The sequence below is a fragment of the Erythrolamprus reginae genome, chromosome Z, assembly GCF_031021105.1.
Source record: "Erythrolamprus reginae isolate rEryReg1 chromosome Z, rEryReg1.hap1, whole genome shotgun sequence".
NCBI classification, from domain to species: Eukaryota; Metazoa; Chordata; class Lepidosauria; order Squamata; family Dipsadidae; genus Erythrolamprus; species Erythrolamprus reginae.
The window spans coordinates 86,063,443-86,089,127 of NC_091963.1; the positions used below are offsets into that span (position 1 = coordinate 86,063,443).

At 40.9% G+C, this 25,685-nt stretch overlaps 1 long non-coding RNA gene across 3 annotated transcripts in view; it reads left to right on the plus strand.

The window, feature by feature from the left end:
• The window catches only part of LOC139153609 (uncharacterized), a 31,781-nt gene extending 15,564 nt beyond the window's left edge, over positions 1–16,217 (plus strand). The window contains exon 3 of one of the 3 annotated variants that reach the window (XR_011556857.1): positions 14,759–16,217. This is a non-coding gene — a long non-coding RNA (uncharacterized lncRNA). Of the gene's footprint in view, positions 1–6,068; positions 6,207–6,244; positions 6,416–14,758 lie in introns of those variants that run through there. The other 2 variants (XR_011556859.1, XR_011556858.1) reach the window with 2 other exon arrangements.
• The last annotated feature ends 9,468 nt before the right edge of the window (positions 16,218–25,685 follow it).

Consider the following 25,685-nt stretch of genomic DNA (forward strand, 5'->3'; position numbering starts at 1 on the left):
TTTAATTTGATTTTCTTTTAGGGACACTGATTTTGTCATTTTCCAGTTATAAGTCCAGACTTTCTCCCATGTATCTATATCTATTTCTTTTCCAATATTTCTGCACCAACTTATCATATTATCTTTTAAGGTCAGCTCTATGTTTTTATGTGCTATCAAATATTTGTAGGTTTTCCCAATTGTTTTAGTTTGATTAGTGGTAATTAAATTACTTAATAAATTTTTATTCTTGTTAAAAATATAGAGCCTACTATCTTTCTGATATCTAGATCGAATCTGTGCGTAATGCCACCAATCAATTATTGTCCCTTCCTCTTGTAGTTTAATCCTGGATTTTAATTTCATTTGATCATTTAATAAGTCCTTATATCTTATTATTTTCATTTCTTTTATGGACTTTGGGTGTATTGTTGCTTCTAAAGGGGCAACCCATTCAGGGATAGTTAAAAATGGTTTTTTCTTATATCTTTCCAGACTTCTAATAAATATTTTCTTAAAGTATGTCTTTTAAAATATGAGTGATTTCTATCTTTGTCATACCATATAAAAGCATGCCAACCAAGCAAAAGGTCATATCCTTCTAAGTTTAGTGTTCTTTTATCTTCTAAGGTTATCCAATCTCTAATCCACGTTAAGCCGGCTGCCTGATAATATAATTTCCAATTAGGAAGTGCAAATTCTCCCCTTTCTTTAATATCTTCTAACATATTTATCTTTATTCTAGCTTTTCTTCCTTGCCATACAAATTTTTTAACTATATTTGTTAAATCTTTGAAAAAGTTTCCCCGTGGATTTATTGGGATCACCTGAAACAAAAATAAGATTTTAGGCAAAATATTCATCTTAATTGTGGCCACTCTTCCCAAAAAGGATATTTTTAAGTTATTCCAAATTTCTAAGTCTTTTTTAATTTCCACCATTAATTTTGTATAATTATCATTTTTTAGTGTTATTGTTTTTGCTGTTAGCCATATTCCCAAATATTTAACCTTTTTAACTACTTGTATTCCAGAGATGTGTTCCAGTTTACTTTCTTGCATTTTACTCATATTTTTTGTTATAAATTGTGTTTTACTTTTATTTATTTTTAAACCTGCTACCTTTCCATATTGTTCTATTGTCTGAATTAATATTGGGACTGTCGTTATCGGATCTTCAATTATGAAAGTCAGATCGTCTGCAAAGGCTTGGACTTTATATGTCTCCTTTCCAACGGTCAGACCTTTTATATTTGAGTCTGCTCTTATTTTAATTAATAGAGTTTCTAGGGACATAATAAATAATAAAGGTGATATAGGACATCCTTGGCGAACTCCTTTATTTATTTCAAATGTGTCCAATTGTTCGTTATTTAATATAATTTTTGTAGTTTGTTTTGAATAGATAGCATCTATTAAATTTGAAAATTTAGGACCAAATCTCATTTTATTCAGTTGCATTTTTATAAATATCCAATTGACGTTATCAAAGGCTTTTTGAGCATATAGAAACATTAATGATAATGTTTTTCCAGGATGTTGCTCATAATATTCTAATGTGTTAATAACCATTCTAAGATTATTTTTAATTTGTCTACCTGGTAAAAAACCGTTCTGGTCTTGATGAATTATACCATTTATAACCCTTTTTAATCTGTTTGCATATATTGCAGTAAATATCTTATAATCTACGTTTAATAATGATATGGGTCTATAATTTTTGATTTTTTCTATTGCTGTACCCGATTTATGAATTAAGGTTATTAAAGATTCAGACCAAGATTTAGGGATTTTACCATCAAGTCTACATGCATTAAAAATTTCTAACATATTATTTCTTATTGTCTCATTTTCTATTTTATACCATTCTGCCGGTATGGCATCTGGTCCAGTGGCTTTATTATTTTTCTGTTTTTTAATTATTGCAAGGAGTTCTTCCATTGTTATTGGTTCTTCCATATTTGCCTGTTGCTCTTCCGTTAATTGTGGTAACTCAGCATGTTCTAAATATTTGAAAACTTCATCTTCGCTAATATTTTCTTTTTTATATAATTCTTTAAAAAAAATTGTACAATATCTGCTTTCCCTTCCATATCATATTTTATTATTCCATTTTTATCTTCTAGTTTTTTAATTACTTTTGACTGCCTCTGTTTCCTAAGTTTATATGCGAGCCATCTACCTGGTTTATTAGCATGTTCAAAATAATATTGTTTAGCTCTTTTTATTTTTTCCGCTGTTTGATTCTGTTCCATCAATCTAATGTTTATTTTATTTTTTTTAATTAATAGAGTTGAAAGGGACCGTTAGGTCATCGAGTCCAACCCCCTGCCTGAGCAGGAAACCCTACAGCACCCCAGCCAAATGGAAGTCCAATCTCCTCTTGAAGGTGTCCAGAGTTGGGGAGTTCACCACCTCCTCTGGCAGGCAGTTCCATTGGTTGATCGCTCTGACCGTCAGGAAGTTCTTCCTTATTTCCAGGTTGAATCTCTCCTTGGTCAGCTTCCAACCATTGTTCCTCGTCCGGCCCTCTGGTGCCCTAGGGAATAAAGAGACCCCCTCCTCACCGTGGCAACCCCTCAAGTATCTGTAAACTGCTATCATGTCCCCTCTAGACCTTCTTTTTTCTAGGCTGTCCATGCCCAATTCTCTCAATCTCTCTTCGTAAGTCTTGGTTTCGAGTCCCCTAATCATTTTGGTTGCTCTTTTTTGCACCTTCTCCAGAGTTTCGATGTCTTTTTTGTAGTGAGGTGACCAAAATTGGATGCAGTACTCCAGGTGGGGTCTGACCAGGGCATAGTAGAGTGGTATTAGTACTTCCCTGGTCTTGGAGCGTATTCCTCTGTTGATGCAGCTTAGGATTGAGTTGGCTTTTTTGGCTGCTGCTGCACATTGCTGACTCATGTTTAGTTGATTGTCCACCAAGACTCCAAGATCTCTTTCGCAGTCACTACTGCTGAGTGGGGTATCTCCCAGGCTGTATCTATGTCTAGGGTTCTTTTTGCCGAGGTGGAGGACTCTGCATTTGTCGGTGTTTAGTTACCTCTATTTTTCCTTTTAATTCTTTGTTTTTTATATTTTGTTGTGATAAAGATTCTAGTTGTTTTAATTCGTTTATTAATTGTTCGTATTTTGTTCTACTTTCCTTATTATGTTTTGCTGTGTAAGATATCGTTAATCCTCTTATGTATGCTTTGGTTATATCCCATAAATTTTGAGGAGTGGTGTTTGAGTTTTTATTAATTTCAAAAAATATTTTTAATTCTTTCTCGATCCAATCCTTATATTTTTTTTCTTTCAATATATTTCTATTCATCTGCCAATTAAAATGTTTTTTATTAACTCTCTTATAGACTACTACAGGATTGTGATCTGCCCATGTATTAACATCTATTTCCACCTCTTTTATTTGTTCTGCGGTTGTTTTTGGAGCCCATACCATGTCTATTCTTGTCCAAATTTTGTGGGGATTAGAATAAAAAGTATATTGTCTTTTTTGAGGGTGTCTTTCCCTCCAGATATCATTTAATAATAATTCTGCTTTCATTTTTTGAAAAGTGGTAGGCAGTAAATTCTTTTTTTTCTTTTTACTATTCCCCCCCCCCCCGGAGTGGTCTAGCTGTCTATTTGTAATAGCATTAAAATCTCCAATTATTAGCATATTTTCAATATTTAACTCTGTTATTTTTTGATGTAATTTTTTATAAAAAGTCATTTGGTCTACATTTGGGGCATAAATAGAAACAATAGCAAGAGGTCTAGATTCGATAATAACCTGGACAATCAAAATTCTACCTTCATCATCTATAAATAATTGTTTGGAATTTATAGAATTCTCCACATACATCACTACTCCTCTTTTTTTTTTGGTCTGCTAATGCAGCATACATATTTCCAATTTTAGGATTTAATAATAATTTCTGATTACTTTTTTTAATGTGTACTTCTTGTAATATTACAATTTGTGCTTTTTGATTTTTAATTTTGGAAAACATTTGTTTTCTTTGGTTCATTCAGTCCATTTGCATTTACTGAGAAAATTTTTAAGTCTTTCAATGTTGTCATTTGTTGTGCTTTTTGGTTTCGCGCTGAGGTTGTTTTCTTCTGGTGCCTTGGTCCTGCTCTTCTTCTTGTGCAGCTGCCCCCATGGCTTCCTCCTGTTGTACTGTCAATTCCTTTACTGGTTGCTGTTGTGCTGTCCGTTCCTTTACTGGTTGGTCCAGTTGGCTTATTCCACTATTTTCAAAAAAATCTCTTGCTTGGTCCAGATTTTCCAATTTGTATCTTTTAGAATACCAGGTTAATGATAGTCCTTGTGGTACGAGCCAACGAAAAGTTATATTTTCTTTAATCAAAATTCTGGTTAGGAAATGGTAGTCTCTTCTGCTTTCTCTGACACTTCTTGGGACTTGTTTTAATATTTTTATTTCTGTTCCTTTATGTTGCAGCTTTCCAGTTCTTGCCCAGTGTAGTATATAATCTCTTAGAGTTCTTCTTGTGAACTTGATGTGAATCTCTCTCGGAAGATTGTGGCGACGTATGTAGCTATTTGAAATTCTGAAAACTTCGTCGATTTCTTTCATTATTTCTATGGGATCTGCCTGGAGGATTCCTCCAATGGCTTCAGCCATAGTCATCTTTAAATCTTCATCTTTTTCTTCTATTATGTTTTGAAATCGTAGCCCATACGAAGCACGTGTCATTTCCAGATGAGTAATTGATTCATCATATCTTCTATATCTCGAGTCAGCTCTGTCCTCAAGATAGTCCATTATTTTTTCCATTTTATCAGTCTTCTCTTCAACTGTTTTGACTCGATCTTCGCTCTCTTTCAGAGTTTGTTGAATCTCCTTCATCTGTGCCTTCATTTCTCCCGTGTCTGCTTTAAGTTCAGCCATCTCTGTTTTAAATTCAGCCATCTCTGTTTTTATAGCTTCTCTTTGTTGAGTTGCATTGTCTTGTGATTTAAGCATAAAATCCTTCATTGCATTCAAAGTCTCTTGTATTGTTGTAAGCGTGGGCTGTTGTGGTTTCTCTTTCTCCTTCTCTTTAGTAAACATGGTTACAGATACAGTCTGGTGTGCCGGCGAAGGATGGGGTGATCCTTGGGGTGATGAAGCTGCAGTTGCTGTTTGCTTTTTAACTGTTTTAGTAAGGGTTGAAGTACTCGACATTTTCAAATTTATAATGCTTATTGTTTTATATTTAGTGAAAAGAAAAGAATTACTATAAAATCCAAACCTGTTCAATTGATTTTTCAACAAATTTTCTTTAAAATATCACAATAAAATTTAACTAATAATATAGCAGAGATATCAATAAAATTGTTAGCAAATTTCACAGTAAATTATCTTGTTACCTTAATTTGACAAGACCAAAAAGAGGGCAGACAAATAAAACAATTTTAAAACAATTTTAAAAAGAAAGAAGAAACAGAGATTCAATACAAAGAGAAAAGATAGTAGTAAAGAAAAAGGAGAAATAAAAAACTAATTATATAACTGAAAAGAAGAAGAAAAAGGGGGGGGGAAGGAAAGCAGAGAAGAAGCAGTCTCTGTGGAAAAGGAGGTTTTAGTTTCAGTAGAGTGGAGCAGGAAACCAAGGATAGTTAGCAATGCATATATTCTAAGTTAATTTTATTTAAAAAGAACAAAGGGAAAAGAGGGGAAAAAAGAAAAGTTAGGAATTAACGCTGTAAAATTTAAAGAGCAAAGTATCAGTGTTATATACCAATATTATATACTTATATTCTTCTTATATAGCAAATAATCCTTGTAGATGCAAAGTCTCATTAGTCCAACAATGTCAAAAAAGAGATTTCAATGTTATTATATTTTATACAGTCACGATTTTCCAATTAGAATCAAGTTGAATTTGAAATTGTTAAGATGGAGTCAGTTTATATTTCACAGCCCAAGACAAAGCAGCCAGTCTCTCTGCTACAAATCCAAGAATACAGCAAGTAATCCAAAGGGAATAATCCAAGAACAAACGGTCCAAGAAATGAGTTCTCTTAGCTTTAATATATCAGTTCATTTTACTTTTCATTTATATTCAAGTTGTTAGTTTATTTCATTTTGTCGTTTGAAGAAAGAAGAAAGTGAAGCAAAGACGTTCTTAATCCCTCTGCTGTCAAAAATTAGAGCCCGGGATACAGTATTACCGAAGATTTAAGGATTCCAAATTTTGTTCAATTCTATTCAACTTTGCATATTAAGTCTTTCATAATGTCATATCAAATTTGTATTATGTGGTTAATTTTCCAGAATTTTTAGATCTTCGAAAGTTCAAGTTCAAGGCAAAAAATGAAAGTGAGGAAAAGTAGATCCGGCTGTTGTTCGCGACTGGATATGTGTTTTCTAATAACTTTCACCTTCGCCTTGTTAAAAAAAACTTTTACTTGTAACTTTCTCTGTACTCCGATCTTCTATTTGTAAACATGAAACAATAAATTTTACCTTAAATTCTTCTTGTCTTTTGTATTCTTTTCAGTCTGAGAGGTTGCAGAAATCTTTACTTTCTTTAAACTTTTTCTTCGCTTCCCGCTAGATTTGAGGGGATCGCAATGGCCGTGTCCTCTTATGGAAGAGGATCGGTTCTCCCTTCTCTGAAGCTGTAGAGCAGACCGCTGTCTCTGGAGCTTCGGCAGCGGCTCCTCAGACAGAGGGGAGCCCCCTGTTCTAGGATCGGGCCATCCGGACCCGATCCGATCACAAACCGCGACCTTCGGAGGGGTGAAAGGAGTCTCGGGGCAGAGCCCTGCCCAGGAGACTCCGCTGCGGTCCCGAGCCATACCGGAAGGGCTATAAGTCTGTTCAAAGGTGCTGACTGGGCGTCACCATTGTTGAAATGTCCAGACCCAATCCTACAAGATTAAGACAGATTTTGCCAGATGCTTGAACATGATTTTGCTGACCCCATTCAATGGGGCAATGCAAAACAACAATCTCAAAAAAGCTTTCATGCAAGAACCTATCCTCCAGTACCCAGACCTCTCTCGTCCTTTTATCATAGAAGCTGATGCCTCCAATGTTGGAATAAGGGCCATACTTCTTCAAAAACACCAAGACGGAGAGCCATTGTTTCCCTGTGCTTATTACTCCAGAAAACTTAAGCTAGCTGAGTGTCACCACATCATTTGAGAAAAAGAACTCTTCGTGATCAAAACTGCCTTCAAGGCCTGGCAACATCACCTGAAAGTAGAAGGTCAGAAATGACCACAAAAATTTGGAATTCCTCCAAACCACCAGGAAGTTAAGCCAGAAACAGATCCGATGGTCCTTTTTCTTTGCCAGATTCGACTTCCAAATCACCTACATTTCCAAGTGGGATAACAAAGAAGCCGATGCCTTGTCTCACAAACCTGAGTACACCCAAGCCAAAGAACCACTGCCACTTCGTACATTCTACCCCTTGCGTCAATCGCAGGAGTTCAAGATACGGTAGGTCTTCAAGAATGAATTCAGGAAGCGCAATGCCAGAATACCTTTGTAGACCAAAGAAAGCAAGACCTTGAACCTGATACACCATGCACATTTTCTGACGATCTGCTACATTACCTAGACCTGCTCTACGTTCCAGCGGGGCCACTCCGAACCTTTATCCTCAACCAGTGCCATGATAACCCTGCAGCTGGCCACTTTGGCCTTTTCAAGTCGCTACGCCTTGTATCCACTGTTCCTTCTAAAGCCTGCGCCTGCGTGGCCACACATTTAAAATCAAATCGTGGTATAGGGTTTTCCAATGCTGCGCAGTGGGGCACCGTTTCTCCCTGCCAGAAAGCTGATCTGCCTCTCCCAAGCTGTCGGGCATGGAGAAACCCTCATGGGCTCTGAGCTCTGGGTTCTCCGGCTCTGGGGACCACACCCAGTCGCCCACCCCCTGCCAATTTTCTTCCCGCTTCCTGGCACCAAGTGGGTTCTGAGGTGGACTCTGCGGGCAAAGAACCCCAGGAAGCCTGGCCAGAGTGGAGGATCCTCTTGAGGTAAACAGTGGGGAGTTTAGGGGGGGAGCAGCAAAGGCTTTTCTCTGCCAAATGGCGTGTGAGAGAGAGCTCTCCATTCTGCTGCCGGCCCTCTCCAGCTTATAGATCATCATCAGCAGAGTCCATCTCCTCGGCAGGTAGGTTTTCTTTGGGGAGGAGCCGGCCCCCTCTGCCACCCTCCTCTCGGTATTGGTCAAGTGCCATCCAGAAGAAGGGAGGAGGAGGAGGAAAAAGAAGAAGAAAGGCAACCGCACATAGAGGGGAGCCAAAGAGGAGTGATCCATGCTTTTGTAAGTTTTCCCTGCTGGATGGTGATTGACCATCCAGCAAGGAAAGCTTATGAAAGCGCAAATCGCTCCTCCTCAGCTCCCCTCTGTGAGGTGACTTTCTTCCTCCTCCTCATCCCTTCTGCTGGATGGTGCTTGACTGAGTTGAGAGGATGGTAGCGGAGGGGGCTAGCTCCTCCCCAAAGAAAATGGCTCTTTGCCTGCCAGGAGGTGGACTTTGCTGGTGCCACTGCAGCTGCACCACCTACTAGGTCCAAAAGAGAACCTGCCTCTTCCCACACCTCCCTCTGGGTCCTGCTGCAACCCCTGCTTCTGGATTACGAAGAGAGGGAAAAAAAGGGAGAAGAAAGAAAGAGAAAAACAGGAATGAAAGTGAGAGAAATGAGAGCAAAAAGGGAGGAGAAACAAATGAGAGAGAGAAAGGGGAGAGGGAGAAGTAGACAGAAATGAGAGAGACTTGGAGGGAAAGAATGAGAGAGGGAAAAGAGAGACAGAAGTGGAGAGAAAGAAAGAAAAGGGAAAGAGAGGGAGGGAAAGAGAAGTGGAGAGGAAGGAATGAGGGAGGGAAGGAAGGAAGGAAGGAGAAATGGGAACAAGAAAGGAAGGAAGGAAAGATGGAAGGAAGGAGAAATGGAGGGAACAACGAAGGAAGGAGAAATGGAGAGAGGAAGGAAGGAAGGAAGGAGGAGGGGGAGGGAGGGAAGGAATGAAGGAAGAAAAGGAGGAAGGAGGAAGAATGAAATGAATGGAGGGAGAGAGGAAGGAAAGACTTTGGGGGGTGTAATTTTTTTTCCTCTCAACATACATTCAAAGAATACAGTGAACCATCTAATTTTCCATGAATAAAATGCAGTATTTTGTTAGTAACTAATGTCAATCATCAAAAAGTTGCAATTTATTTTCTAAATTTGTCATCCAGTTACATACTTTTTCTTTTAATTAAATTCCATCCTTAATATTCCTTCAAAAAGTACAACACCAATCATATTACTAACTTATTAACCATTAGTGCTTCCTTCTTTCTTTATACATTTTTCTATAGACCAAGAAAACCTTGTATAGCCAATCAGATGTTAACAAAAGAAAACTAAAAACAAAACATAAACTTATATGAATTTCAGACTTCTTCTCCCCCTCTAAATAGTACATTTACCTAATCCAAAATTTAAAAATTATTTCAGCCCATCTAACATTTAGCCAATTAATATTTATCTAAATTTCTTACTTAATTATTCTTAAATTTCAGTCAATTTGAGAAAAGAAAAGAAAAAGGAAAAATATTTTAAATATTCTTTATGTTCAATCAATTAAAAATCATTAACATCATAAATCTCCCCAACAATTCTAAATTCAATTCCATTTATGCATTAATCCAAATCAGTATCACCTACTACATATCTTCTTATAATCAATACTTCTAAATTTATTAAAATGGATCATCAATTCCTAAATTCATATATCTAAATAGAAAAAATAATTAAAGTTAAAAAAGATAAAACAAAAGAATACTCCAAGCTTAATCAACACTTCTCAAACTCAATTTTTTTAAATCTGAGCAGAACTTTGAACCGAATCCTTTTCTTTTTTTATTTTTTTGTATCCCCATTTAATCCCCCATTCCATTTTATTTCTTCTATTCTTCCTTTTAGGAAGGAAGGACTTTGTTAGAAAAATAAAAGGGTTATTGTATCAAACTTGGACACTTGATAACTGGTCCATAGTTCTGATGGTGGCAATGTCCCAGGGTTATGTGAACATCTTTTGGGATCTTCTGACAAGAAACTGCAGGGATTCACTTAATGACTGTGGCAAGAAAGGTGGTAAAGTGAGGCAGAACTCGCTTAGTAACTGTCTTACTCAGGAGAAAGAAACGTTGGCCTCCATTAGGGTCAGAACAGAAGTCAAGGATTATCTGTCTGACTAGTGCACTCTTTTAGAAGCAGATCAGGACTCCATTTTGAAGCTCCACAGAAAACATCTATGTTGTGGTTAGCTCTGGCCCAGCTCCTGCCCCAAGGACTGTGGATGTGGGGGAGACATCCACATGCTGCAGGCCTGTTTTGCCTCCAGTGGAATCTGCTGATGAAGGCTCCTCTGACCAAGAAGACATGAGTGACAGGGAGGAGGAGAGTGTGGCAGACAGCTCAGAAGGAGATCAATTATCTAGCTCCTCCTTGGATTCAGAACAAGAGTTAATGATACAGCCACGCATGCAGAGAGCGATTCATAGGCAACAACAACTGAGAGATTATTATCAAAGAAAATGAGGCCACCTGTGGTTGGGTGGGGCTGTGGTAATTAGTGAGGCTGCTATAAATAGCAGCCTATGGGTTTGGCCATTGTGGAGGAGTATCTGATCGTTGTGTTTCATGACTGCTTTACTGACTTTTGTGTGCTATTTTTTCCTCGCTTTGAAACTAAACCAGGGCAAAGTGTGTTTCACTTTGTGAAAGAAGAAGGACTGTGAATTGCCTCACAGCTGCAAGCTAAGTATCACAGAACTGATAAGGGACTTGTACAAATTACCAGTTTGTTTGGAGACAAGTGCTCTTTGTTATACCAAAAGAGGGCTTGGTTTAAGTGAATTTTCATTATAAAGAACATTGTTTTGAATTTTCAAACGTGTGTGTGTCTGAAATTTGTACCTGTGAATTTTTGGGAGGAGTCTACCAGAGAGCCCGACAGAACAATCTAGGGGGGAAGGCAGGTTGTACTTGACTTACAAATGGTTCATTTACAGACCAAAGTCGCAACGGCCTTGAAAAAAGTGACTTCTGCCCCTTTTTCACACTTACGACCTTCACAGCAGCCCCACGATCGTGTGATCAAAACTTGGCCACCGTTTCATATTTATGACTGTTGCTGTGTCCTGAGGTCACATGACTTTTGCAACCATCTCACAACGAAAGACAATGGGGGAGGGGGGTGGAGAAGCCAGATTCGCTTAACGACTGGGTTTCTAACCGATCCATGCCCAGGCATGAAAATGTGCTGCTCAGACATTGTACTTTTCTGCCCACACCAAAAACAAATTAGAGGGAACATTGCTTGTATCCCAAACACTTTGGTGGCCCAGACTTTGCCATGATGTCCACGCCTACGTCAACTCCTGCATCCATTGTCGCGAAGCCAAAACAGCCATGGGAAACTTCCCCTCGGGATTACTACAGTCTTTGCCTACACCTCAAAGACCTTGGGTGACCATTTCCATGGACCTCCTCACCTGTTTACCTGTCTCTGCTGAATTTAGAACCGTGCTTGTAGTGGTGGACATGTTAACCAAGATGGTGCATTTCAATCTTTGCCTCAGAATACCTACAACAAAAATCACTGCTCAACTATTCATCCAGCACATCTTCAGATTACACGACCTACCTGATACCATAGTCTCTGACTGAGAATCCCAATTCATTGCCAGGTTTTGGAAAGAACTTATGACAACACTCCAGGTTGAAATTTCCTTGGTTTCTACCCATCACCCCCAGACAGACGGGGGTACCTAACAAGTCATTGGCATCCTGAAGCAACACCTGTGCTGTTTTGTCCACGATCGACAACAAGATTGGGCCAAATATCTTCCCTTGGCTGAGTTTACCTTTAACAAATCTGAACATACCTCCATTCCATTCTGTGCAAACTATGGCTTCCACCCTCGATTGTTCCCACTTATACTCTCAGATTCCCCAGTTCCAGTCACCGGCGAATTCCTGACTGAACTATGCACTGTTCATGACCTCGTCCATATTCCTTGACCAAAGCCAAGGAAGATAACAAATGATTTGCCAACGGTTCTCAGAAAGATACTCCACCATTGATCATCAGTGGTCAAGTTTCGCTTTCTACTAAATACCTTTCCTCCAGAAAACCCAGCTGCAAGCTTGACCAATGTTTCATGGGATCTACCCTGTTGAAAAGGTAATCAATCCAGTGACATACTTTCTCACCTTGGCAAGTTCCATGCATGTACATCACTCTCTCCTTTTTCCAGTGACTCCTGATTCTCCATTTCACCCGCCAGTTCCAGCCAACGGTTGTTCCTGCCACTCCACACCCTGCGCCCAGATTCCACATTCCTCTGCTCTGCTTTAACATTACAGTGTTCCCTCGATTTTTGCAGATTCGAACTTTGCGAATAGCCTATACCACGGTTTTTCAAAAAATATTAATAAAAAAATACTTAGCGGGGTTTTTTCTATACCACAGCTTTTCCTGCCCGATGACTTCATACGTCATCACCAAACTAATAATTTTTGCAAATAAATAACATTTTTTTAATTGTTAATAAATAATTATGTTTATAAATATCAGGATCATTAAGTATCTTATTCAATGTTGAATACCAGTAATAATGGTGAGTAAATGGTTGTTAAGGGAATGGGAAATGTTAATTTAGGGGTTTAAAGTGTTAAGGGAGAGTTTATGATACTGTCCTTAGTCAAAAATTGTGTATTTACTTCCGCATCTCTACTTCGCGGAAATTCGATTTTCGCGGGCAGTCTCGGAACACATCCCCTGCGAAAATTGAGGAAACACTGTACTGGCATTCATGACTCTTGTTGGCTCAACGACTGATTCCAGTACCTGGCGGGATGGTCGGGAGGCATGCCTGGAAATTGCCTCTAGATGGATGCTCAAGACTTTGAAGCACCTGAGTTGATTTTTGACTTTCATGTACATTTTCCTTTTAAACCTAACCCCATTTACCCACCGGGGAGGGGCCATGGGGATGGTGTTGTGAGTGTTCCCTGTCAGCCTTTAGAAATGTCTTCTGAATGAAGATGAAGACGATGTAAAAGGTGTTAATTACCCTGATTTAAGGGATGTGGAGGAGGCTAGTGGTGAGGAGGATTTGATAGAACATCCATCTGATGATAGTATGGAAAGTAATAATTCTTCAAATATTGGGGGTGTAGAGAATAGTCCTTGGTTAAGTGCCAAATTCCGAAGGTTAGAAAAAAGGAGGGACAAACTTGGGGGGAAGAAGTTTTAATATGCTATTCAGAGTGTGTAATTTAATTAATTACATCACATCCAGGATTGACTGGAAAAGATGAATGTTTTTCTTCAAAGTGCTATAAACAAGATGAATATGTTTGCTGTTTCTCTGGAGAAGTGAGTTTTATATTGCACGATAAAATTATTTTTAAATAGCATGAACCTGACCCAGAGATAAGAAGATGTTTGAAGTAGACATACTGTTCTTTTTGAAAGAATTATAACTTTGTAGTTTTGTCTGAGAGATTGGAATGCATTTTGCATGCCGGAGATGTATATGACGAATTCCAATGTGGAAGGGAAAAAAAAGAAGTGTTGTTTGGAAAATTACAAGCCTGTAAAGCTCGTATTCTTGGAGTAGCCAGCCAGATCCCAGTCCAGGTCCAGAACAGGGAGGGAGAAAGAAAGAGAAAGAAAGGAAAGGAAAGGGAGAGACAAGAAAGAGAGAGAGAGAAAGAAAGAAAGAGAGACATAAAAAGAAAAAAGAAAGAGGGAGAGAGAGAGAGAAGCGGAAGGAAGCACCACAAATCCTGGAACTAGACGTAGCTTGAAAAAGTATTTTTGTTATAAGTAATATCCTTCTGTGTTCTGTTCCAAGTGGGGGAAAAGACACTGGATTCATGGAAAGAGGGTTTAATGGAGGACAGGAACACATGGCATGAGCTACTGAACAGAAAGATGGATCACATGCTTCTAGATGTAGGGTGAAGAGAAATTGTATCTCATTGACACCCTTGAGGAGAGGCCAGCACCCTAACCTTAACCCTTGATGTGAGTGACATCAAGTTGGTTACACCAACTCAGTCATATGACCACCCAGTCACATGATCACCAAGCCTTGCCCACAAAATTAACCCATGTCCACAAAATTAAGCCATGCCCTCAGAGTGGTAGTAAAATTTTTTAGAACCCACTCCTGTAACACACTCAAAACCATAGAAATGGTGTTAGACTTAGAAGAAACCCTCCCATTCTGCCACCTCTTACAATATTAGCCAACGTAGTATCAACAGTAGAGGCCTTCAAATTTCTAGGTTCTATCATATCCCAAGACCCAAAATGGTCACCTAACATCAAAAATTATTGCCAATAATTTTTGCCAATGACTCTAAAGTGTGCAATAGGGTTGATATTCCTGGAGGCGTCTGTAATATGGCAAATGATTTAGTTTTTCTAGATAAGTGATCAAAGCAATGGAAACTGCAGTTTAATGTTTCCAAATGTAAAATAATGCACTTGGGCAAAAGGAATCCTCAATCTGAGTATTTTATTGGCAGTTCTGTGTTAGCAAAACCTTCAGGAGAGAAGGATTTAGGGGTAGTGATTTCTGACAGTCTCAAAATGGGTGAGCAGTGCAGTCAGGCAGTAGGGAAAGCAAGTGGAATGCTTGGCTGCATAGCTAGAGGTATAACAAGCAGGAAGAGGGGGATTGTGATCCCGCTGTATAGAGCGCTGGTGAGACCACATTTGGAATACTGTGTTCAGTTTATTTATTTTATTTATTTATTTATTAGATTTGTATGCCGCCCCTCTCCGAAGACTCTGGAGACCTCACCTACAAAAAGATATTGATAAAAATGAATGGGTCCAAAGACGGGCTACAAAAACGGTGGAAGGTCTTAAGCATATATCAGGAAAGACTTAATGAACTCAATCTGTATAGTCTGGAGGACAGAAGGAAAAGGGGGGACATGATCAAAACATTTAAATATGTTAAAGGATTAAATAAGGTTAAGGAGAGAAGTGTTTTCAATAGGAAAGTGAACACAAGAACAAGGGAGCACAATCTGAGGTTAGTTGAGGGACAGATTAGAAGTAATGTGAGAAAATATTATTTTACTGAAAGAGTAGTAGATGCTTGGAACAAACTTCCAGCAGACGTGGCCGGTAAATCCACAGTAACTGAATTTAAACATGCCTGGGATAAACATATATCCATCCTAAGATAAAATACAAGAAATAGTATTAGATGGACCGTGAGGTCTTTTTCTGCCCTCAATCTTCTATGTTTCTATGTTTCTAAAAATGTCATCAAAAAAGTACTACAAAGAATGTTTTTTCTGCACCAACTGAGGAAGCTCAAACTGCCCAAGGAGCTGCTGTTACAGTTCTACAGGGGAATTGCTGAGTCTGTCAACTGCACCTCTATAACTGTCTGGTTTGGTTCTGCAACCCAACAAGACTGACATGGACTTCAGAGGATAATCAGAACTGCAGAAAAAACAATTGTTGGCAACCTGCCTTCCATTGAGGACCTGTATACTGCATGAGTCAAAAAGAGGGCTCTGAAAATATTTAATGATCCCTCACATCCTGGACATAAACTGTTTCAACTCTTATATTCAAAATGACCTTATAGAGCACAGCACACCAAAACAACTAGAGACAGAACAGTTTTTCCCCGAATGCCATCACTCTGCTAAACAATTCCCTCACCACTGTCAAACTATTCCCTAAGGCTGCATTACTTAGTTTCTCATCATTCTTATCACTCATCCCTTTCCACTTATGACTGTATGACTGTAATTTGTTGTTTGTATTCTTATGATTTATATTAATATTGATTGTTTCCTGATTGCTCATTTGTAGCCTATAACCAGTGGTGGGTTGCTAGCTGGAATGCCTAATTGGGCTCACCACCGTGGCTCTGGAGATACTGTGAGTTCTGCATGCGCGGAAGCAAAAAACCTCACTGGAACATGGGCGCACCTGCATCTCCATGCATGATTTTGCTACCTGCACGTGCACAAAAGCATAATTCTGCTCAAACTCACGGTACCTCCAGAGCCACAGAGGTGAGCAAATTAGACGTTCCGGCTAACAGCCCACCACTGCCTATAACAATCATTAAGTGTTTTATCTCATGATTCTTAACAAATGTATCTTTTCTTTTGTGTACACTGAGAACATATGCACCAAAGACAAATTCCTTGTGTGTCCAATCGCATTTGGCCAATAAAGAATTCTACTCTATTCTATTCTATTCTATCATGCAAAATGAATTTGTTATTGACTGATAAATATATAAATATTTTCTATATCCATACAACATAAACAAATATTATTTAAAGAAATAAGAAGCTGCAACCAATTATTACTAAAGATATGAATTACAAATGCTATAAATACATTAAATGGGGTTTTTTTAATCATGTCAGCATTCCAAATGAAAACAGTAATGTTTCTCTCACTGTTACCCAAGATGAAAAGGCATTTTAGCATGATCCAGTATATTTGTAGTTGACTCATAGAAAATTCCTATAGTTTCCATGAATTCCTCAATATTTATTACCTAAGAAATATTCTCAGAATATTCTGATTCCTGAAATCCTGACAAAGAAAAAATGGTAGAATTCATTAATACCCATGATGATGGTGCAGATTATAAGATCTGCCTCAGCTATCCATTGGGACCTAGCTAGTCTCATTGAGTAATTAGATACTGCTCAGAATTACATTTCCAAGAAGCTTAATCATAATTTAAATTTGGAAGTTGGTTTTGAAAGAGGTAAACATGCTGTCTACTTTAAAAGTTATTCTTAGCATCAATAAACTGCCTGCATCTACTTTGGAAAGATAAAGACATGTTTTAAGAAAGGGGAAAATATGTATTTCTGCATTTGGTATTGTGATTCAGTAAGTACACGCTTATGCCTTCCCCTCCCCAAGACATATAATTCTTACTATTCAGAAAGTGAATTCCTACTCACACGGAGGAAGCCTAAAAGGCCATTAATTTAGTTTAAACAAGATTCCAATTTTCCCCATTAAAATCAAATTGCCCCCCTGTGGGACTTGGGCCTCAAGCTGGGAACCACTGCTCTAAGGAGACTTCAAAAATTGCTAGGAAGGAGCTACCATCTAAGCAGAACGGAGCAATTGCTAATAATAGATCTGAAATGTTTGCAATAAACAAGTAGAGACAGATATGTAGTTTATACGTCTTATTTTTCTCTACTTTTCTTGTACAAATATTAAAATGCATGAACAATGTATTTCAAATTTTTAGAATTTCAGTGAACTGAAGGCTCCTACTACTTCAGCAGCAGGCAACCCCTGGCCAATTTGGAGATAGGGTCCCAGGCAGAAATTAAAAATAATATTATAAGAAGGCAATGACAGTAACTTCAGAGGTAGATTCTAACTTACCTCACTGCCACTTTGTTTCCTCCTTTGCTACACGGGCACGCATGTCCTTTTTGCAGTGGCAGAAAATTAAAATAAATTCTACCCCCTCCCCCCCAAAAAACAAGATAGTGATGCATGTGCAGTGCCGGAAAGCAAAAAAGAAGCGAAAAAGCTGCCCAAAAAATCTGGGGAAAAATACAGAATTTTTTTTTTTTAAAAAAAAAAGATGACAACTTCCAAGGACTGGCACCAACCAAACTGGTTTTGTGACATTATCATGATCTCACCAGTGGGTTTCTACTGATTTGAGTGAACTGGTCCAAACCGAGAGGAACTCACCTCTGAATAACTTCCGTAACACTGGTGGCCCCAGAGTGGTGTGAGAATGAAGGTTTTGCAATATCCTTCCCCAGGAGTGGGGAAGGAATGGGGATTTTTCTGTATTCGTTCCTTGAAGTGGGATGGCAATAGAGATGACCCGTTGTACCTACCTGAATGGTCTCCTCGATGCACTGGAAGTAGAGTCCAACATGGGTAATTTACCAATCCTATTGGTAGAGACTGAGTTTAATTAACATGTTATTTAGGTAGCCCCCATGATGTCAGTTTTAAAAACGAAGACAATATAAGGATAAGTAGAATTTATTTCAAACACCAACGAAGAAACATATAACTGAAATGAACCCAAATACTCCGGCGTCCCTGAACTAGAACAATGCCAGGTGGGTTTGGACTCTCCTTCCAGTGCATCGAGAAGACCATTCAGGTAGGTATGACAGGTCTTCTCCACTGCACTTAGAAGGAGAGTCCAACATGGGATATACCAAAGATTAAGGTCCATGGGTGGGAGAAGGTTGAGTCAGGGTCGTTGGAGGAGAGCACACCCATTGTAGGACTTGTCTCCTGAATGCTGCTTCCACCGAAGCAAAGGAATCCAACTTATAATGACGAGTAAACATGGATGGAGCTGCCCAGGTCGCTGCTCAGCAAATGTCCTTGATGGACGCTTGTGTTGACCATGCTGCTGATGTAGCGGCACTCCGGATCAAGTGAGCTGTTACCCCCAATGGCGGGGATCGAGCGCTTGCCTTGTAAGCTTCGTGAATGCAGTCCCAGAACCAACAACACTCCAAGTCCCATTTTATGTTGTGAAAAGGAGATGAACAACTTCTCAGATTTCCTGAGTGGTTCAGTCCTCCTAACGTAGATCTTCAATGCTCATCTGATGTCAATCTTGTGCCATCTGAGCTCTGCGGGATGGTTACCATGAGTGCAAAAGTCAGGGAGTACGAGCTCTTGTTTCCTATGAAAGGTAGTGTTCACCTTTGGTACAAAGGAAGGGTCCAATTGTAAAATGACTCTATCTGGGTGAAAGACACAAAGATCCAGATGCACAGATAGAGCTGATAGTCCAGATACCCTATGAGCTGATGTTATTGCCATGAGGAAGGCCATTTTAATGGTTAGGAACAGAAGAGAAATCGATCTCAGGGTCTCAAATGGGGGTCCCGTGAGTGCCCATAATACTAGTGAAAGGTCCCATGACAGGAACCTATGGATCAATGGGGGATGTTTGTTAGAAGCACCTCGGATGAAGTCCTTCACCCATGGGTGGTAAGATAACGAGCGAGCCTCTGTCACCTGAATGATGGTTGAAAGAGCCACCACCTGTCTTCTCAGGGTGTTAGAGGCTAAGCTTCGTTCAATCCCCGCCTGGAAAAACTCCAGAACTGGAATCACTGATGCCTCCCTAGGATTGATCTGATGTTTGGTACAGAATTCACAGAAGGCCAACCACGTCGCTTGGTATATTCTGGAGGTTGATGGACGACGAGCGACTTGTATGGTGGCGATTACCTTCTCTGGTAGTTGGTGATTTCTTAGTCTGTTCCTCTCAAGTGCCAGACAGTTAGCTGGAGCCACTGGGGATCTGGGTGTTGTAATATTATTATTATTGTTGTTGTTGTTGTTGTTATTATTATTATTATTATTACTATCATCATCATTATTTATTAGATTTGTATGCCGCCCCTCTCCGTAGACTCAGGGCGGCTCACAGCAATAATAAAATGTACAATAACAAATGTAATATATTTTAAAAATATCTAAAAACTCTTTATTTAAAAACAAGACGTACACACAAACATGCCATACATGAATTATATAGGCCTGGGGAAGATGTCTCAATTCCCACATGCCTCACGGCAGAGGTGAATTTTAAGAAGTTTATGAAAGGCAAGGAGGGGGCAATTCTGATCTCTGGGGGAAGCTGGTTCCAGAGGGTCAGCCCGCCACAGAGAAGGCTCTTCCCCTGGGTCCTGCCAGATGACATTGTTTAGTCGATAGGACATGGAGAAGGCCAACTCTGTGGGACCTAACTGGTTGCTGGGATTCGTGCGGCAGAAGGCGGTCCCAGAGATATTCTGGTCTGATGCCATGAAGGGCTTTATAGGTCATAACCAACACTTTGAATTGTGACCAGAAACTGATCGGCAACCAATGCAGACTGTGGAGTATTGGTGTAACATGGGCATACCTAGGGAAGCCCATGATTGCTCTCGCAGCTGCATTCTGCACGATCTGAAGTTTCCGAACACTCTTCAAAGGTAGCCCCATGTAGAGAGCATTACATTAGTTGAACCTCGAGATAATGAGGGCATGAGTGACTGTGAACAGTGACTCCTGGTCCAAGTAGGGCCGCAACTGGTGCACCAGGCAAATCTGGGCAAACGCCCCCCTCGCCACAGCCGAACGATGGTTCTCTAATGTTAGCTATGGATTGAGGAGGATGCCCAAGTTGTGGGCCCTCTCTGAGGGGGTCAGTAATTCCCCTCCCCAGGGTAATGGACGGATAGATGGAATTGTTCTTGGGAGGCAAAACCCACAGCCACTCCATCTTATCAGGGTTGAGTTTGAGTCTGTTGACACCCATCCAGACCCCAACAGCCTCCAAGCACTGGCACATCATTTCCACTGCTTCGTTGACTGGACATGGGGTGGAGATGTACAGCTGTGTATCATCAGCATACTGATGATACCTCACCCCATGCCCCTGGATGATCTCACCCAGTGGTTTCATGTAGATATTAAATAGCAGGGGGGAGAGGACCGACCCCTGAGGCACCCCACAAGACAGAAGCCTAGAGGTCAACCTCTGACGCCCCACTAACACCGATTGCAACTGACCAGAGAGGTAGGAGGAGAACCACTGAAGGACAGAGCCTCCCAGGATACCATGGTCGATGGTATTGAAAGCCGCTGAGAGGTCAAGAAGCACCAGGGTTCTGGACCGGGTGCCCCCCTGATGGTTGATATGGGCTTTGGTGGCCATATTGTCAGTTCTGATCAACACATCTTGGCCCGCAATTAGGTGACTAAACTTCCTGAGTGCCAGAAGGACAGTGTGTAATTCCAGCCAGTTGATGGAACAGGAGGACTGGCTCATGTTCCACAGGCCTTGAGGTTGCTGGTCGCAGCAGTGGGCCCCCCCATCCTGCCAGGCTGGCATCCGTGGTGATGGTTATGGATGGGTAAGATTGGTATAGGCTGCCTTCCTCGATGGCTCCGAACTTCCACCATGATAGAGATCTTCGGACCTGTGGAGGGAGATGAGTTCGTCTTGCCAGGTGTGCCTGGCCCAGCTTTTGGGAGGGTAGGAGTAACCACTGAAGGTCTCGAGAATGGAGCCTAGCCCAGGGAACTATGGAAAAACAGGAAACCATCTTCCCCAGCAAGGAGGAGAGGGAAAGGAAGGTAGGGGAGAGGTCATCCTGAATCTGGGATGCCAAGCCCCTAAGGCTGTTAATCTGATCAGGAGAGAGGCTTACCAGACCCAGCGAGGAATTAATAACTGTACCGAAATGAAGGATAGACGTAGAAGGGGAAAGTTGACTTTTCTGGAAATTAATAGTAAAGCCATGGTCTGAGAGAACTCTGACTGTGGTTTCCATGTGATCCTTGGGCTGACTGAAGGAATTAGCTAATACCAAGATGTCATCTAAATAGAACTGAACACCGATGGGAATAGATCTGGGGTGGGACGCTAAAACTGATAAAACCTTTGTGAAAACCCGGGGAGCTGAGGATAAACTGAAAGGGAGGGCTCAGTACAGGAGAAGCAGAGGAACCTGCGGTGTTCCTTAGCTATGGGTATATGGAGATATGCCTCTGTCAAATCTAGGGAGGCCATAAAGTCCCCCTCCCGGATGCAGGTCAAAATAGTCTTAAGGGAGTGCATCTTAAACTTGTGGTATTTAACATAGAGGTTGAGTCATTTCAAATCTAGGATCAGTCTCCAGCCTCCCGAGGATTTGGGAACAATAAAGAAAATAGAATAAAACCCCTGTCCCTGGAATTCAGAAGGAACGGGCTGAATAGCCTGGATATCTAGAAGGTGTTGAATGGCCTGCTCCATAACGGCCCTCTTGGAGGGATTTCTGGAAACAGCGCAGGTAATAAAAAAGGTAGGGGGAGGGGAAGCAAACTCTAAATATAAACCCTTATTAATGGTACTAAGAACCCAGGGATCTGAGGAAGTGGCGGCCCATTGAGAGGCAAATTTGGCTAAACGGCCACCAATAGGGGCTATAGCAAAATCTGGAAGGGGAAGATCACCACCTACCTCTTCAGCCCTGGCGGGTTCCTGTAGACCCACAAAAGGGACACTTGGCCCCTCTACCTCTCAAGCTCTTGTCCTGGAAGTTGTGAGACTTGTAGTTTTGCTGTGTCGGTCCCTTGTAGTAAGAAAAGGATTGGTCAGTTTGACAAAAGGGCCGACGATAATAAGGAGATGGACGTTGGGACGATTTCTTTTGACTCGAGGGTAGAATCTTCTTGTTCTTAGAGTCGATGAGAAAAGGCTCAAGGATGTCACCAAAGAGGTTCTTGCCCTTATATTCTGCTGTGGCAAAACGCCACTTGTGTTTAATATCTACTTGCCATTTCTTCAGCCAGGTCATCCTCCTGGCCGCTACTGAAGAAGCCATGGTCTTGGCTGCAAATCGGGATGTATATAGGGTAGTGTCTGAAAGCAATTGACAGGTGGCAAATAGTTTGTTTAGAGTCTGCTGAATCAAGATGTCAGAGGCCGGAATTTGTTCTTGTAATTGTCTAAGCATGGTTCTTGCGAAGAAGGAAGAGGTGGACGCTCCTTTGATTGCCCAGGCAGCAGACTGGTGACTCTTCTGTAGGAGCTGATCGACCTTTCGGTCTTCTGCCTTTAGGAGTTCATCTTCCTTACCCGGAAGGTTCTCTGAGGAATGTAGGGCCAGAACTGAAAAATCCACTGCAGGAGGTTCTAGAAAGGAATCGAGTTCCAAGGCCATGTTAAATAATTTTTTCTCTAGATTAGAAGGAGCAGGGCCCACCGCAGGGTTCAGGCATTGCTTTGTGGCAGTCTCTACGAAGAGAGGAGGAGCAAGTATCACGTCTTGTTCCTCCGTGTAGGGTTTTCACAGGGTTTCCACCTGAGAGGCCGAAGGTTGAGCTTGAGCAGGTGGTGCCGTCAGCCTGGCAGCTGTACGAGCTTTTAATAGGATGGTGGGAAATAAGTCAGCTGGGAATAAAGCTGCTAACATTGATGAGGATGGAGCAGCTCCTTCATCATCAGACAGACCTGCGTGGCCCCCCTCCGGGGGTTCCTTGTCCAAAACATCTGAATCCTCATTGGAGGAATTAGACCAGGAGTCTTGAGTGGGTCTGCTGACAGAGGAAGAGAGGGAAGGAAGAACCTCTAATGGAGCTTGCACTGGCTTAGTAGGAATGGCTGCGGATGAGGAGATTCAATCCACCTGTGGATGGTTGAAGAGTCAAGGGTTGTTGAAGAGGAGGGAGGGATCTCTGGTTGAGAAGCCGATTGAGCTTGCTGAGCAGCCTCTGAGGTAGTAATAGGCTGCACTGGAGGAACCAGGAGGATTGTAGGAGATAGAGGGACGGTAGGCCTAGTAGAACCTGGATTCAAATTTTGATTTGGTAAGCCTGCTGGACCCCAGATGCTAGCAACAAGCCGGGTAGCAGCCCCAATTGGGGTAGCAGAGGAAGTAGTGGGATCAGGACTCATGGATGTTGGAGACAGAGCCCTGGCCGCTTTTTTGTGCAAACATTGTAGGATACGATCCCTACGCCTCTCTACTCTAGAGGATTGAGATACAGGATCCCTGTTCTCTGGAATAGAGGAGATGGCATCAGGGTCTTCCTGGTGAGGCCTGACAGATTTCTTGGTTCTTTTCCCTCCCGCCTTAGCTAAATCTGCCATGGTAAGGACAGGAAATTGGGGCAAGGTAGGAAAGGGAATCAGTAGGAAGAGGAGGCAGAATCCCCTTGCAGGGATCTGTGGAGGTAAGGAGAAAGTGAAATAAACATTATTAATAATTAGGCAGGAATTCAACTGAATAAATGCGTAGGATAATTTGATCTTGTAAAAAAACAATTACAGCCAATTCTTAAAGGGAAAGGACTAGCCCTTAATTTGGAACAAAAGGGAAAGGAGGGCCCCAATGGTTAATTGTCTCCTTCTTAAAGCCCAGGGCCTAGTTGTTTCCAATAGCCTGGAAACGCCAAATGTCCTCGTAACAAATAGGCCAAAAAGGGGCGCCAAAACCTTGGAGTGATCTGGGAACGTTATCACGGGAACAGAAACTCCAGGTCGTCTACCAAGTGGAGGCAATAAATCAATTAAATAGAGCAGTTGAAAGGGCTATAAACTAGAGAAAAAAGGCCAACAGCTCGAGAGATCAAAGGACTGAGTGAAATTAAGACTGCATGACTAAGCCGGGAGCTAGGCCTCGCTGCGTCACTGGGTAAATGCTGGTATCTCTTATCGGCCGATTGGGATGGCCTGGAAAGCTTCGATGATCACAGGCCTGAAAATTCTTTCTGTGTCACAGGGAAGAAAAAAGCGATCGGCTTCTTATCGGGCCAATCACCGGGGAGCCTGGTGCTGAGCTAAAGGCCGACATTAATAAAACCATCGCCGGAACTGTAACCAGCCCCGGGGTGAAAGGCCGCTGTGAGGGCTCGCCCGTCCCAACTAGGAGGGACGTTGGCAACGGAGACCCGATTGTAACCAGTCAAGGTCCCTCACCTGGCTTAGGGCTTGCCACTGAGAGGCTCTGGGGCAGTCCTAATGACTGAAGGAGGAATAGGAGCCGGGGGGAAGGACCCAGGGCCCCACCACCCTGCAGACAGAGTTGAACCAGAAGGCCACCACACCCTACTGCTCCCTCAGGGCCAATTGAGAAAAAATCCTAATGGACTAATTTTGGAATTACTAACCTAATAAGATGAATTTGGAAGGAGTCACAGTGAGGAAAGGCTGTGCTGCTACGAAGTGTCTCTGTTAGAGGCGAGTCAGAAAAACCTGGGCCTGTGGGCAGTTCCAGCAATTTGTTTTGTCAAAGAATGAAATAAGGTTTATTTGGAATGGTCTGGTTTTTTTGGCAAGCCACTGGTTGGTTACTGGTTGTAACCTTGTTTGTTTCTAGGTGTTACATATGTGTGACTGCAGATATCTTTATCATGGTATTTGTAAAAGTTGCAGACAATATTATTTGTTTCAGATATTAAAAAACTTACCTCCCATTTACAGTATTTTTCTGTTCTTCTCCATTTGGAAAAACTACCAGAATATCCACTGTGGTTTCAATCAGATTTCCCTTCATAGTTAACATATTCTGATTTGACAACATCCCTAGGGTTGGGATTACTTTATCTTCACTAGCATAATGACCAATGGGAGGTTGCTTTGGTGGTTGGGGAGCACGACCCTTAATTTTTTGCCTAAAAGAAAAAAGACAACAGTGACCAGATTTGCCTTATTTATGTTCCTAAGACATTGCTCCTTTTACTCAAGTGAAAGGGTCACCTGTTCTGGCATGACTATTTGGAAAGAAACTTTGGTGGCCAGAACTGTTATTAATGAGAAGTCTTTTTATGTCTCAGGATCCTCACATCCCACCTTCCAAAGATTTTAGTACTGGTTTGTAATATAATACCTATAAAAAGAATAAATATTAAATTGTGTGCATGTGTACATACATATTAAATGTTTAGATAATTTTTTCAGCTATTTTAATAGTGTTAACTATGACAAAGAAACAATTTTGAGGAGAAACAATTTTTATGAAGCTCCTGTTTGCTGTTTATGAAAATTAGAGTTTGCAGTTGGGAAGAAAGATTCTTACAGGTAATTGGTTAAACCTGTTCAACCAATCATTTAGCAACTATAATTCAAATTTACAAAGGTGCTGAAAGTGTGGTACTTATGACTAGTCCTTGTATTTATAGTGATGTGATTATAATTCTCAATCATCTTTG